Source organism: Hylobates moloch, unplaced genomic scaffold (assembly GCF_009828535.3).
Source record: "Hylobates moloch isolate HMO894 unplaced genomic scaffold, HMol_V3 SCAFFOLD_1, whole genome shotgun sequence".
NCBI classification, from domain to species: Eukaryota; Metazoa; Chordata; class Mammalia; order Primates; family Hylobatidae; genus Hylobates; species Hylobates moloch.
The window spans coordinates 140,068,438-140,084,561 of record NW_026652276.1 but is presented as its reverse complement, the minus strand read 5'-3'; positions in this window follow the sequence as shown (position 1 = coordinate 140,084,561).

The window sequence follows — 16,124 nt, the reverse complement described above, 5'->3', positions numbered from 1 at the left end:
TTGTTAAAAGTCCATTGAGTTTATTAAGATTTGTGCACTGTACAATATGCATATTATACTTCAATAAACATTTTTTGAAGAAAGAAAGACGACCTGGGACCAGATTTACCTTATTAATATTCTAAAGGTGTCTGTTCATTAGTTAAGCATAATCTATTCTAATTAATGCTCTATTGCATATGAATGCTGCTGAATGGGGTGAATGCTAAGGGATACTGAATGAGATTATATCAGAGTAAAGCTGGGTAATTTCTCTTACAGAATATGATTGCGTTTGGGAATAGGTCATGCAATTTACCTAGGAGACATTTACTTTTAGTACATCTTTTCAATTCCATTTCTTGTTATTTTGAGAAGAGTTTACAAATGGAAAATCTGGGTTGGTCTTTTCGCTTCATCTGTTTCTGAAAGCCCCTCCTTTTAGGATGTGGCCCCTCATCCATGCTAGATAACATCAAGGGCACCTAGCAAAGCAGACTTTTCTCCCCATGAGTCTGTAGAAGTGGCGGCTGCCGTATTGCTCCATGAAATTAGGGAAAATTCTAATAATCATCATAAAATGAAAACAGCAATAAATGTAAATAAGGGCATTCATATTTCACAGTACATTCGAGATTGAATCCATGAATTTTCACCATGCTTTTAAGGTGGGTGACCAGTATCATGTCTGATACTTTCATATGGAGGAAAAGGGGCAGCAAAAGAACAAAGCACTTTCTATCACCAACTCCATTCCTCCCCAGTGAGCACCTTCCAGCTTTCTTTGTGCAAGCCCTTCTCACTAGTCCACACTCTCATAACTGAGCCTTTGCTCTGGATTTTCTTTTACCAGAAACAATCTCCCTCTTTCTGATTATTTCACTATAACTCCTGGCCACCTCTCTGATTTCCCCAGCCTACCATGCCCCAGAAGTCATCGTTGAAAGCCCACTTTCTTTGAAAGCTCCACAATCCTGACACATTTATCCACCATGACACTTTTTAAAAAAATATTGGGTTGCAAATTGACTTATCTCCCAACAATCTTCACATTATGACACTCCAGAGCTTGTCTTCCCAACTCTTCTCCCTGTGGTAAGAAGAGAGTATATAGTATACCATATATGGGAGGAAAACTCTTTGGAGCGCGCCTTCGAAGCCACATTCAGTTGAACAAACCAATCATTTATACTTGCTCTTACTTAAACTATGGTATGTGTGATAATGACTGAGTGTCATATTTAGATCTAAGGCTTTCAGAGCGACAAGAAACATTCAGACTACAGAGGATAGGGATTGAAGTTTTGCCACTCTTTGTCTCCCTATTCACCAGTATAACTTCCTGCTGAGCTCCAGTTCAGAGCTTCCCAACAGGTGGGGCTTAATCCCCAGCCAATTCTGAAGACTTAGCTCAGGGCCAGCTGCTGCCCCCAATCCTCTCTCTGACAGCTCTTGCGATCCCAGGCCAGGGGGAGGTGGACAGTAACCAGAAAGACAGCAATTGCCCTGCTCTCATCAGGGCCTTGCCCTGCTAGCAAGCTAGCTCTTTCCCCACCACCTTCCCCAGTGATGCTTCTGGAGGAAAAGCTCGTAGGTGCCTTCTCTGGCTTCTCTTTGGCATTTTGTCCTTTAACGTCATTCTGCTAGTTGATCAGAGCACTGATCCACATTCCCCATGAAAGCAAACAGCAGAGAGCAGAGAAACTGAATTAGAGCTGCTTTCAACTCTGTAGAGAATGGAATTTTTAAAAGATCCAATAAGTTAAATAGTTACAAGTTTTCTTTTGTCGAACACAAAACTTGAAATTTCCTTTTGTGTATGTGTATATGTCATTTTCTAACTTAAAATTGTATTCCCATTGTAAAATATCCAAGGAAATATGAGTATGCCAAGAAAAAAAAAAAAAAAAAAAAAACACCCTTTATCCGCTATCCTTCCCTCCACCCTGACCCCATTTCCACCTTTTCCCCAAAGCAATCACTCCCAACATTTTGGTGTACGTCCTTCCAATTCTCTCTTTCTCTCGAAATATACACTGATAAATACTCAAATCCATTTCTCTTCTTCTTCTATTTACATTAATGGAATCATACTATACACCTATACATTGTGACTCTTTTTTCACTTAACAATATTTTGAAAATCCTACATTGGTCTACTTCATTCTTATTAATGACTATATACTAGTATATAGCCTGAATGAACCATAATCACTTCCCATTTTACATTAAGTGTGTTTTCATATGCTATAGGCTACATTGTGTCCCATGCCTCACAATTCACATGTTGAGTCCTAACCCCCTAAACCTCAGAATGTGGCCTTATTTAGATACATAGTCTTTAAAGAGGTAATCAAGGTTAAATAAGATCATTGGGGTGAACCCTAATCCAATATGACCAATATCCTTATAAGTAGAGGAGATTCAGACACAGAAACACACAGAGGAAAGACCATGTGAAGACAGAGAGAGAAGTCAGCCATCTACAAGCCAAGGAGAGAGACCTCAGAATGAAACCAACTCTGCCAACACCTTATTCTTGGACTTCTAGCCTCCAGGCTGTGAGGAAATAAAGTTCTGGGGCTTACGCCACCCAATCTGTCATCACAGAAGCCCTAGCAAACTAGTACCCCAGTGTTTTACACTGACGTAGACCACTTTGGTGAACAGCTTCGCACAGCCTTGCACATACATCTTTGTGCACATGTGTGAATATTTCACTAGGCAATGTTACTAGAAGAGGAATCTCGAAACATATCATTAACTTTTAATTTTGACAGAGATTGTAAAAGGCTTTCAAAAAGGCTTCATCAGTATTATTTTGTTCATATTTAACAACGCTGGACATATAAGTCAAAAAGGCTTCAAAGTCAGTGTGGCGATTCCTCAGGGATCTCGAACTAGAAATACCATTTGACCCAGCCATCCCATTACTGGGTATATACCCAAAGGACTATAAATCATGCTGCTATAAAGACACATGCACACGGATGTTTATTGCGGCACTATTCACAATAGCAAAGACTTGGAACCAACCCAAATGTCCAACAACGATAGACTGGATTAAGAAAATGTGGCACATATACACCATGGAATACTATGCAGCCATAAAAAATGATGAGTTCGTGTCCTTTGTAGGGACATGGATGAAACTGGAAAGCATCATTCTCAGTAAACTATCGCAAGGACAAAAAACCAAACACCGCATGTTCTCACTCATAGGTGGGAATTGAACAATGAGAACTCATGGACACAGGAAGGGGAACATCACACTCCGGGGACTGTTGTGGGGTGGGGGGAGCGGGGAGGGACAGCATTAGGAGATACACCTAATGCTAAATGACGAGTTAATGGGTGCAGGAAATCAACATGGCACATGGATACATATGTAACAAACCTGCACATTGTGCCCATGTACCCTAAAACCCTAAAGTATAAAAAAAAAAAAACAAAAAAACTAAATTTAGTATAATAAATTTGCTATTTTCTGACCATCTATTAAAAAAAAAAAAAAGGCTTCATCAGTATTATTTTGTTCATATTTAACAATGCTGGACATATAAGTCCTTTCCATCTTTACCAATGATAGGTATATGCGGTATTTCATTATTTTACTTGATGACTAATGAAATGAGGCTCAGAATTCTTAAGTTGATTGACCATTATAGTATTTCTAGTGTGAATGAACTATTTGTTTCCTGTGTATATTATTCTGATGGTTTCTTGATAATTTGTTATTAATTAATAGGCACGCTTCATAGATTTGAAAATTAATCACTTGTCTATTACATAACTACTTCCTTCCAGTTTGTTACATGATTTTTAAATTTTATTTATGATATCACATGGAGGCTTTTTGTTTTGTTTTGTTGAGTTTTGTATCTTGCTTATTAAGGTCTTCTCTGCCTCAGGTTATGGTTTAAAAAAAAAAAAGCCTGTATTTTTTTCTGATAGTTCTTTGGGTTTGTTTTCAATGTTTAACATTTTAAGCCATCTGGAATCTACTTATGTACATGGTATCAAGTGGGAGTCTAGCTTTATTGTCTGCTGAATAGTGAGTCAATTTATCCCAATAAATCCAAGCTACTTTTCTATTTATTTTTTGTTGTTGAATAGACATATTTTTGTATTTGTTGAATAGACATACTTTTCTATTTATTTTAAATACTAGTTTTTTATTTTTATTTTGTTGTGTAGAGCTGGAATTTGCTCCTAGTAGAGTCATATCTTTATTTCAATTAAGCTTTAAAATAAAAATTTAAACACCAATAGAAGGTGTTTAAATAGAAGGAAGAGAGATTTAGGGTGGCATTAAAATCTCTTTTCAATCACACTTTATTTTTTTCAATTTTATCCTCAACAAATAACTACATTTTAGAAAGGCATCCAATGTATTACAAAAAATGTATTTTATAAATGCAGTGTTTTATGCAAGCTGGAAGTTAAACAATAGCAACACAAATAGTGAAGACTCAGGCCTCCGATATTTTTTAAGCTACAGAATAGAACACATTCCTTCATAGGCTCCCTGCCACCATCTTCATCACACCCCACCTTACCCATTATCTTTGGCTTCTTTAAAAGGCACATCAAAAGTCCTGCATTTACTCTAAGATTGCCTTTTATCACACAAAAGTGGGAAAGCCCAAAGAGAAAACTAAGCTAAGCAACCCTTCAGCAGGCATCACTGAGTATCTAGTGGTGACACTAAGAGCTCCCACTTACTGTGAGCCTCCCTGTTCCCATTGCTCAGTGTTTGAGGGAACTAACAATAAGTAAGACACAGAGGCCTTACAGGTCAGTTTGTGAATCAATCTACTAATGTAGGTTTGTTATTTTTTTTTTATCAGATTCTGTTCAATTTGTTGGCAATGCCTGTGTAAAGCCAGATCACACTTAATTGCAAATAATTCTGGAGCTTCTTGGCAATGTAGAACTAGTCAAACTGAGAGAAAAACAAGCATACTTATATGATGAATAACATTAAGACCCAGGGAGCATTTAGAAGATGGAAAAAAAGAGTGGGTTAATTTTGACCCATTTTCAATTTCCATACCAGTCATTACCCACATTAGTGGATTTATTATGTTCTTTTTCTTTCCCTAATAAGAGCCTTGTAAAATTCAGCACATCATCAGGCAACCTAATAATTACTGTATTTAGGGGCAAATGTTAGATCCCTGACAGAGACCGTTTATTACGTTCCATTCCCTAAAGTTTGACTGAATGGTCATTTTTCTGCTTCCTCATTAATAATCATAATAAGTAAACTGCAAGAAAGAAGAGGAAAGAACTCAGCAAATCAAAACTTAGAAAACTAGAAAGGTCAGAGCCATAAAGCATTCTGCCATTACTCACCAACTGTGTGAGATATTAGAATTATGATTCTTAATTTTCATGACCAAAATTCTAAAGGGAAAGAAAATGGCACCAAATGAATCCATTCAATTAATGTGGAAGCCCAGATGGAAAAAAAATAAGCAAAATAAATAATTCCCTGAATCTGCCTTTTATCAACTCAAGCCCCAATTGTAGGCCTCCCCTGAGCCTAAGGATCACAAAACAAAAGCTTAATGTGACCAGTAATTTAAGTGTTTGCTAACCTTTTGTCCTTTAAGCTCTGCAGAACAACCAGAAAAACATTACGTGATAAAGTTACATTGGTTAATGCACACTGAGTAATAGTATCAATCTTCCAATATTCCTGATCCAAGATTTGAGATACAGAAACAACTCCACCCCAAAGATTTTTTTAGGAAGCTCTTTTGTTTCTTTGGATTGCTCTCAAAGATTTTCTTGCTGATTTTCCAAAAGCACATTATTCATTTACTAAGCTTACCAGTTGCTTCATCACAAAAAATGTTACAGACACCTAAACTCTAGCACAATATGATTCTATGTCAACGACGTATTTTTGAGTACCAAATAATTTTTTGGTTCCCCATTGTTTGGCTTTCAATTTGAAAATGTCTTCTGCACAGAGGATCATAAACGCTTGCTCCGGAAGATTTTTTTGTTGGTTTTGTTTTGTTTTTTCCTGGCTTTCTATTTTCTTAGCCAAAAGTGAAACCGATAGCTTTGTTCCCACTATGGTCTTCTTTCTTCCTGCTACAATCTGGGCATTTTGAGGAGGTGTTTAAAGACACCTTCTTCAAGTATTCCCTGAGGCTAAAGCAACAAGCACTCACTCTCTGTTTTTGAAAACTTATAACAGTTGGAACCTTTTGAACAACCACTTAGTGCCAACGCTGCCCTTGATCTTCTCTTTACAGTACATGGGGTTTACACTTTGTGGGCCAGATGCAATCCCAGCGGACCTCTGTTGGGGAACACAGGAAGAATTTTCCCCTCATGTCTGCAGGGAGCATTTTCCAGCCAGAATGCATAAACCATTGAGAATATCTCCCATGGAGTCCGCTGAGAGGAAGATAATCCATTACCCTCCAGGCATTTGGCCGGCTTAGGAAGGACTGGGCAGCCCCGCCTCCAAAGATACTAATGGGAATTACATTTGAAAATCTCCCAAAAGCCAGATCCTGAAATACAGTTCTCTCTCCCCACGGGTTTTGCATTTCTCAGAAGGCAACATAAGGAGAGATAGAGAACCAGAATGTAAATCATGACCTTTAACAAAATATATAAATCAAAAGAATGGATAAATATTTTCTATTTACATAGCCTCTCTGAAGAGTCGCATTAGCTAGATCAAGACAAACCCCCACGTCCCAGTTTCATAAACCCGCACCACATTGGCCAGATAAAATCAGCCTCTCCAAGTGACTCCCAACTTTAACACTTCAAAGTGAAGCACAGAATTATTTTTATTATCATCACAGTATTTGACAGCAATCCAGAGAGAACCAATGAAAACCAGGACCCGAGTTAATGCCTTCATAGAACCAGAAAGCTGTGCACTGTGCTGAGCACAAGCACATCATTAAGGGAAAGACGGGAGAGAGGCCTTCCTAAGCGCTGATGTTAAAAATTGAAATCCATTCTGTAAAAGACAGACCTTGTGTATTTTTTAAAGCCCAGAGCCATAACAGCTAAAGGGTAGTAAAAATCGTATATAAGAACATTATGGTGGTTAGATTGTTCCTAAGAACCCTTGATCCAGGATTTGGTATATACCTATATAAACGCACAACTCAAAGTTAGTGGAACTTTTCATATTGTAGGAGTGGGTAGGGGAGAACCAAGAGTCTAATAACTGCATGAAAACATGTAGTTCCCAGAAAAATGAAATCTAAATGGAATACAAATATATGAAAAGATACTTGGCCACAGTCATAATTCCAGAAAATCAACTCAGAACAAAAGGAAGGCTTGTCACCTAGGAAACTGAGGAGCTAGTTTGATGACACACAAGTTAAGTAGTGAAATAAGATGTGTATTCTCTGCAGATGGAAGTGTAAGTTGGTTCTGTGTTTGGAGATATCTTGGGTGTAAATGGACTCAGCTTAACAATATTTGGCACAATAAAAAAGTACATATTTTTTGACCTGGCAATTTTACTTCCAGAGATTTACAAATGAATATACTTGTACTCATACACAGAGATAAATGATGTACACAACAGCAAGCTTTTAGTAACAGAAAACAATCTAAGGGCTTAGGACTGGCCATGTTAAATATGGTACACCTGTTGGTGGAATACTTGGAGCATTGCTAAACATGAGGGACACCAACAGCAAGCATTGATATGGAAAGACTTTCCAACTATACTGTTAAGAGTATTTTTTTAAGTATGATAGTATTCTCCCCTTTGTGTAAATAAGAACAAAAGAATAAAAGAAAGAAAGAAAAAAGAAATATATATATAAATGTTTATATGCTTGTATATATATAGAAAAATTCTGGAAGGCTACATAAGAAATTGTTGATAATGGTTGCCTCTGTAAAAACAGACACGTCAACTAATGGCACAGGCTACAGAGCCCAGAAATAAACCCACATATTTACAGTCAATTGATTTTTGACAAAGGTCCCAAGAACACACAGTGGGGAAAGGACAGTCTCTTCAATAAATGGTGTTGGAAAAGCTGGATATTCACATGCAGAAGAATGAAATTAGCCCCTTGTCTCACATCATGTATGAAAACCAACTCAAAATAGCTGAAGACTTAAATATAAGACCTGAAACTGTAAAACTACTAGGAGAAAACGTAAGAGGAAAGCTCCACAACATTGGATTGTGAAACAGATTTCTTTGGATGTGACCCTGAAAGCACAGGCAACAAAACCAAAAACAGACAAATAAGACAGCATCAAACTAAAAAGCTTCTGCACCTCAAAGGAAACAATAAAAAAGTGAAGAGGGCCGGACGCAGTGGCTCACGCCTGTAATCCCAGCACTTTGGGAGGCCGAGATGGGCGGATCACGAGGTCAGGAGATTGAGACCATCCTGGCTAACATGGTGAAACCCATCTCTACTAAAAATACAAAAAAATTAGCCCGGCGTAGTGGCGGGCGCCAGTAGTCCCAGCAATTCGGGAGGCTGAGGCAGGAGAATGGTGTGAACCCGGGAGGTGGAGCTTGCAGTGAGCCGAGATGGCGCCACTGCACTCCAGCCCGGACAACAGAGCAAGACTCTGGCTCAAAAAAAAAAGTGAAGAGACAACCCACAGAGTGGGAGAAAATATTTACAAACCATCAAACCAAAAGGCTTGATACCTGAAATATATAAGGAACTGAAACAACTCGATAGCAAGAAAACAAATAATCTGATTTTTTAAATGGGGAAAAGTTCTGAATAGACATTTCTCAAAAGAAGGCATACAAATGGTCAAAGGCATATGAAAAAAATCTCAGCATCACTAAGCATGAGGGAAATGCAAATTGAAACTACAAGGAGGCCGGGCGCAGTGGCTCACACCTGTAATCCCAGCACTTTGGGAGGCCGAGGTGGGTGGATCAAGAGGTCAGGAGTTCAAGACCAGCCTGACCAACAGGGTGAAACCCCATCTCTATTAAATATACAAAAATTAACCGGGCGTGGTGGCACATACCTATAATCCCAGCTACTCAGGAGGCTGAGGCAGGAGAATCATTTGAACCTGGAAGGCAGAGGTTGCAGTGAGCTGAGATCGAGCCATTGCACTCCAGACTAGATGACAGAGTGAGACTTTGTCTCAAAAAAAAAAAAAAACCAAACAAAAAAACTACCATGAAATATTGCCTCACACCTATTAGTATAGTATAGCTTTTATCAAAAAGGAAAAAAACTGGCCAGGCACAGTGACGCATGCCTGTAATCCCAGCACTTTTGTAGGCTGAGGCAGGAGGATCACTTGAGGCCAAGAGTTCAAGACCAGCCTGGCCAACATGGTGAAACCCCATCTCTACTAAAAATACAAAAATTAGCCAGGCATGGTGGTGGGCGCCTGTCATTCCAGCTGCTTGGGAGGTTGAGGTATGAGAATCCCTTGAACCTGAGAGGCAAAGGCTGCAGTGAGTTGAAATCGCGCCACTACACTCCAGCCTAGGTGACAGAGACAGACCCTGTCTCAAAAACAAAAAAACAGAAAGAAAAAGTAGGTGTTAGCAAAGATGGAGAGAAAAGGAAACTCTTATATACTGGTGGTGGGAATTTAAATCTGTTATTATAAAAAATGGTATGGAGATTCTTCAGAAACCTAAAAATAGAACTATCACATGATTCATTAGTCCCACTTCTGGGTATATATCCAAAAGAACTAAAATCAATATGTCAGGGGAAAAAAATGTTCACTTTTAGGTTCATTGCAGCATTACTCACAATGGCCAAAATGTGGAATCAACCTAAATGTCCATTAATAAATGCATGGATAAAGAAAATAAGGTATATATACACAGTGGAATACTATTCAGCCTTAAAAGAGAGTGAAAATCCTGTCATTTGCAACATGGATGAATCTGGAGAACATTATGCCAAATGAAATAAGCCAGACATAGGAAGACAAACACTGCATGATCTCACTTATATGTAGAATCTACAAAAGTTGAACTCATAGAAGTCGAGAGTAGAATGATGGTTACCAGAGACTGAGGGTAGGGGGTGGGGAGGGAGGAAACAGTAATTTTTTATCAAAGGATAGAAAGTTTCAGATAGACAGGAGGAATAGGCTCTGAGAGCTATTACACAGCAGGGTGATTATAATCCATAGTAGTGTACTGTGTAATAACTAAGGTAGTACATTTCAAATGTCTCACCATAAAAATTGATAGGTAATTGAGGTGACAGATATGTTAATTAACTTGACTTAATCATTTCACATTATGTACATATATCAAAACATCACACTGTGTCCCATAAATATATACAATTATGATCTGTCAATCAAAGTAATATTCTTTTTTTTTTAATTTTAAACTATAGTTGCCTCTGGGTAGTGGTAGTGTTATGTGTATTTGATTATATGCCTTTTTATAAAGTTTGAAATATTTTATCAGATATAATGTGGAATTCTTTTTGTTGTCAAGAAAAAGTGCAAAGAGATGGGAAAATGGAACTGTGAAGATTACCACAGTTGACTGGATGGAAAACAAGGAAGAGGGCTCGGTAGACAGCTAAGACATGGATGTGCTGTTCTGGAACGTGTCATCGGAGGACAGCTCAGTCATGTGTATACAGTTATCCCTCTGGTGTTTGGTTCCAGGACCTCCTGCAGATACCCAAATCCCTGGATGCTCAAGTTCCTGATATGAAATGGCACAATATTTGCATATAGCCTATGGAATCCTCCAATATACTTTAAGTCACCTCTATATTACTTATATTATTCTATATTACTTATAATATCCAACACAGTGTAAAGGCTATATAAATAGTTGTTATACCAAAAAAACCTAGATATTATATTGTAAAATACTAAGCCACTGCTTTGAGTTACTTTTCACTGAGATTTCTCACACGTGATGTGCACTCCACATGATAATAAACCTGTTTGGCTTTCTCTTGTTTAAAAAAATAGTTGTTATACTGTATTGCTTAGGGAATAATGACCAAAAAAGTCTGTACATATTCAGTACAGATGCAGTTTTTTTCCAAATGTTTTCAATCCATGGTTGGTTGAATCCACGAATGTGAAACACACAGATACAGAGGGCTGACTGTACTTCACTCTTAGAAAGTCTTTTGTTTTTTGGTTTTGTTTTTTGCTTTTTGTTTTGAGGCAGAGTCTTGCTCTGTCACCCAGGCTGGAGTGCAGTGGCGCAATCTCAGCTCACTGCAACCTCCACCTTCTGGGTCCAAGAGATTCTCCTGCCTCAGCCTCCCGAGTAGCTGGGATTACAGGCAGGTACTAACATGCCTGGGTAATTTTTGTATTTTTAGTAGAGATGGGATTTCACCATGTTAGCCAGGCTGGTCTTGAACTTCTGGCCTCATGTGATCCACCAGCCTCAGCCTCCCAAAGTGCTGGGATTACAGGCATGAGCCACTACACCCAGCCTAAAAGTCTTCTATAGGAGAAAGTTTGCTAGACCTTACTTTTAATTGATGCCGTGTACATACAGAAATGATTTTCATGTTTTAAAACTCTATTTAAAGTAGTAAGTACATGGATTCAAGCAAAGTAAATGTTTTACAAGCTTTGTTTCTCAAAGAAAGTATTCTTTTCAACAGATATTTTTATCAAATAAATGCTTCCTTTGCAGGCAGTTAGTATTTCCATGAGCTTTAACAAATACTTTCAAATGCTCACTGCCTTTAAATTAATCAAGTAGTTATGTGAATGCCTGCTATATGCTTAGTTTGGAAGTGTATAGAATGAGTGTTAAAAGAGGAAGAGGAATGCACAACTAATAGACAGTGGTATTTCAGGTTTTCATTGATAAATAAGCATTTGAAATCCTCGAGTAACGTTTTCCATCGAAAACACGGTGTCAATGTTATATCAAAAAATAACTCCATTGTTCAAACATCAATAGTGGGCAAACTTGCCCATATATATCTGCATGGCTGTATTTTGAAACATTAAAAATGAAACAAAAGGGCTCAAGAACAATAAAGCTATCACAAAACTCTGAAAGAGGCATGGTGCACCTCATATTTGTTCATGAAATCAACAGAGAGAGAAATGAGAAGTGACCATAGGGAAGGTGATAAAAGAGCTTTAAGACTCTCTCATGGCTTCCAGAGCTCCTTGATTGCATGAAAAGGCTCACAGAGAAACTAGCTGGCATATAGGATGGCAGGGTTATCTGGCTGCAGACCTATAACCTCACCAATGGTCAGGGTTGATTTCAAGCCTCTGTTTTTTTCCTCCTCCCTCAAGCTTTGAGCTTCCAAGTTGGCTCAGGATTGCTTTCCATTGTGGCTATAAGTAGGGTGGCTCTTTGGCCAGGTTTACCAGAGATGACCATGGATTATTCCTGTAGTTTCTGAAGTAAATACTAATAGTACCTACTTCCACGTCCCAAAGTGCCCTGGTTTGGATGATACATTATATGGTTACCCTAATAGAAGTGGATTAATGTAGGGAGTGAGAAGAAATGGCCTCTTGAATTAGGACTGGTATATGGAAAATCTTTTTGATTACCTCCTTAAACTACTAAGCAATTGGTGGGATATTAACAAAATTAAATTATTAATTTAATTTTGATTTAATTATATTGATGAAAATTGACTGAATTTCTCTCCAGATACCACTCCACATGGCTCAAAAAAAGAAAAACTCATTTTCCTATTATGTACCTGAAGTCTGTTTCCTATAGCACAGAGAACACAATGTAGTATTTTTTAAGTCTTGCCATTTTCTCTGTGTAGTAGTCAAAATTTGAAGGTAGCCCTCGGTGATGCTGACCTCCTGGTGTTTGTGACCTTATAGAATCCCCTCCTGTTGAGTGTTGGCTGGACCAAGTGACTTGTCTTACCTAACCAGGTGAATATGGCAAAAGTCATGGGGGGGGAGGGGGAATGTCACTTCATGATTACGTTATAAAAGATGGTTCTCATTTTGATAGCACACTTACTATCTTACTGGGTTAGATGACACAAACTGTTGAGATACCTCAACCCAGTATTCAGCAACAAACTGAAGCCCTGAATTCATCAACATTCAAAGATACAAATTCTGCCAACAACTACATAAATAAGCTCAGAAGCAGACTCTTCCCCATTTGAGCCTTCAGATGAGATCCCACCCCTGGCTGATACATTGATTGCAGAGATATGAGAAGACCTTGAAGCCAAGACCTAACTAAGCTGTGCCTAGATTCCTCCCCAACAGAAACTGTGAAATAATAAGTGTGTTGTTTTAGGCTGCTACATTTTTGAGTAATTTGTTACCTACATAGATAAGTATTAGATCCTGCCTGATGTTGGAAAAACCACTTAACTCCTCTGGCCTCAATTTTCTCTTTTGCATGGTGCATAGTAGGCCTGAATCAATGTTTGTGACCAGAATTAGTGTGAAATAAAGGGGTTAGACTAGATAATGTCTAAGACCCCCTTAATAAAAAGTCTGGACAATGTTTTGCTCACAAAGTGATAACTCTTGACAGATTGTGAATACATGTTATTCTTTGTAGCTATTTTTTTTTCTTTGTAGCTATTTTCTATTCTTATTTTAAATTGCCTAAATTTCTTATTTGCAAAAAGAAAAAAGCACCTCAAAACAGAGGCCTCTTGTTTGAAACTTTTTCTCACCAACTTTTTTTTTGTTTTAAAACTATCCTGGCCTGTGGGTGTCTGTGTAGCCTGGCCGAGGATCTCCGGGTACCCCAACACTGCCTTTGATGTAAATGGTCATATGCCCTGCACCCTTCAAGTAGATAAATGTGTATTTTATGAACACTGTCTCACCTAGCTCCAGAGCAACACCTGCTTTCATTTAAAGGCCTTTTCATTGCAAGACAAATGCAGACAGGGCAGGGTGTTGGACACATTTCATTTTGCCTCTCTCTAAATTCACTGGTGGAAGCTTTTTATAAATCTCACAGGTCATTTCCAAGAATCTCTGGTACTAAAACACCACAGGTCTGTGCTAACCCTACTTTCCTGAGGATTAAACTTAGCTTCATTGTGGGTAAAAATTGTGTTTTACAGGCTAGAAACAATGTCTTTGATGCTAAAATCATTCCCATAGTGAACTCTGAAAAATTTTTTGGAGGTGACACTTTAAAATCTTTAGCAAAACTTTTTTTTAACACTTAAAATTATTTCATTTCATTATTCATTTTATATTTTATTATTTTTGTTTTTTCTGAGATGGAGTTTCACTCTGTAGCCCAGGCTGGAGTACAGTGATATGATCTCGGCTCACCGCAACCTCCACCTCCCGGGTTCAAGCAATTCTCCTGCCTCAGCCTCCCACGTAGCTGGGATTACAGGCACCCACCACCACGCCCAGTTAATTTTTGTATTTTTAGTAGAGACAGGGTTTTCCCATGTTGGTCATGCTGGTCTCAAACTCCTGACCTCAGGTGATCCTCAACCTCCCAAAGTGCTGGGATTACAGGCGTGAGCCACCATGCCTGGACTTATTATTCATTTTATAGCGAGTCGTTCAGACAGTGAAAGAAATGTGCTGCCATCTCAGTGCCATCCTGCACTTGTACCTACTTCACAAGGTCCATGTCCACTGAGAGGAGAAGCTGCCCCATTCTGCAGCAGCTGCAAACTACCCCATACAGTAGTGCAGAGATAAAATATTCAGGCTGGAATTGTATTTTCTTTTATTCACATCTAGATATTTTGGCTTTATGTGATGGTTCGTTAACCTATTAAATTATTCTTATAATGGTACTCTACAAAAGGGACTGATTTTGGTTTAAATAAGCAAACAGAAATGCTGCATAGAAATGTCTTCCTTTTTGGAAGCTTCTACACAACAAAAGAAGTAATCATCAGAGTAAACAGACAACCCAGAGAATGCGGGAAAATATTTGCAAACTATGCATCTGACAAAGGACTAATATTCAGAGTCTACAAGGAATTCAAATCAGCTGAAAAAAATAATCCCATCAAAAAGTTGGCAACTGAATAGACATTTATCAAAAGAAGATATACAAATAGTCAACAAACGTATGAAAAAGGGCTCAACATCACTAATCATCAGGGAAATGCAAATTAAAACCACAATGAGATACCATCTTACCCCAGCCAGAATGGCCATTATTTACAAGTCAAAAAACAACAGATGATGGCACAGATGTGGTAAAAGGGGAAGACTTATACACTGCTAGTGGGAATGTAAATTAGTACAACCTCTATGGAAAACAGCATGGCTATTTCTCAAAGAACTAAAAGTAGATCTACCATTCAATCAAGCAATCCCACTACTGGGTGTCTACCCAAAGGAAAAGAAGCCGCTATATCAAAAAGACATCTTCACACATCTGTTTACCACAATACAGTTCACAACTGCAAAGATATGGAACCAACCTAAGTGCCCATCAACTGTTAAGTGAATAAAGAAAATGTGTGTGTATATATATATATATATATATATACACACACACACACACACACACCATGGAATACTATTCAGCCATAAAAAGGAATAAAATAATATCTTCTGCACAACTTGGATGGAGCTGAGGCCATTATTCTAAGTGAAGTAGCTCAGGAACAGAAAACCAAATACTGCATGTTCTCACTTATAAGTGGGAGCTAAGCTATGAAGACATAAAGGCACACAGAGTGATAGAGTGGACACGGAAGACTCAGAAGTGGGGAGGGTGGGAGAGATAGTGAGGGATAAAAAAACTACATATTGGGTACAAGGTACACTACTCAGGTGACTGACGTGCTAAAACCTCAGACTTTACCACTATACTATTCATCCATGAAACCAAAACCACTTGTACTTCAAGAGCTATTGAAACAAAAGATGTATATACAAATAATAATATTACTTTAAAAAGAAACAAAACAAAACCAGAAAATAGTGCTATTTTTAAAAACATGTGCATTGTTGGTGGGAATATAAAATGCAACAGCAACTATGAAAAGTAGTAGGGAAGTTCTTCAAAAAATTTTAAAAAGATGTATCACATGAGCTCACAATTCCACTTTTGAGTAGATATCCAAAAGAACTGAAAGAAGGATCTTAAAGAAGTATTTGTGCACCCATGTTCATACCAGCGTTATTCACAATAGCCAAGAGGTGGAAGCAACCCAAATATCTATCAATGGATGAATGGGTAAACAAAATGTGGC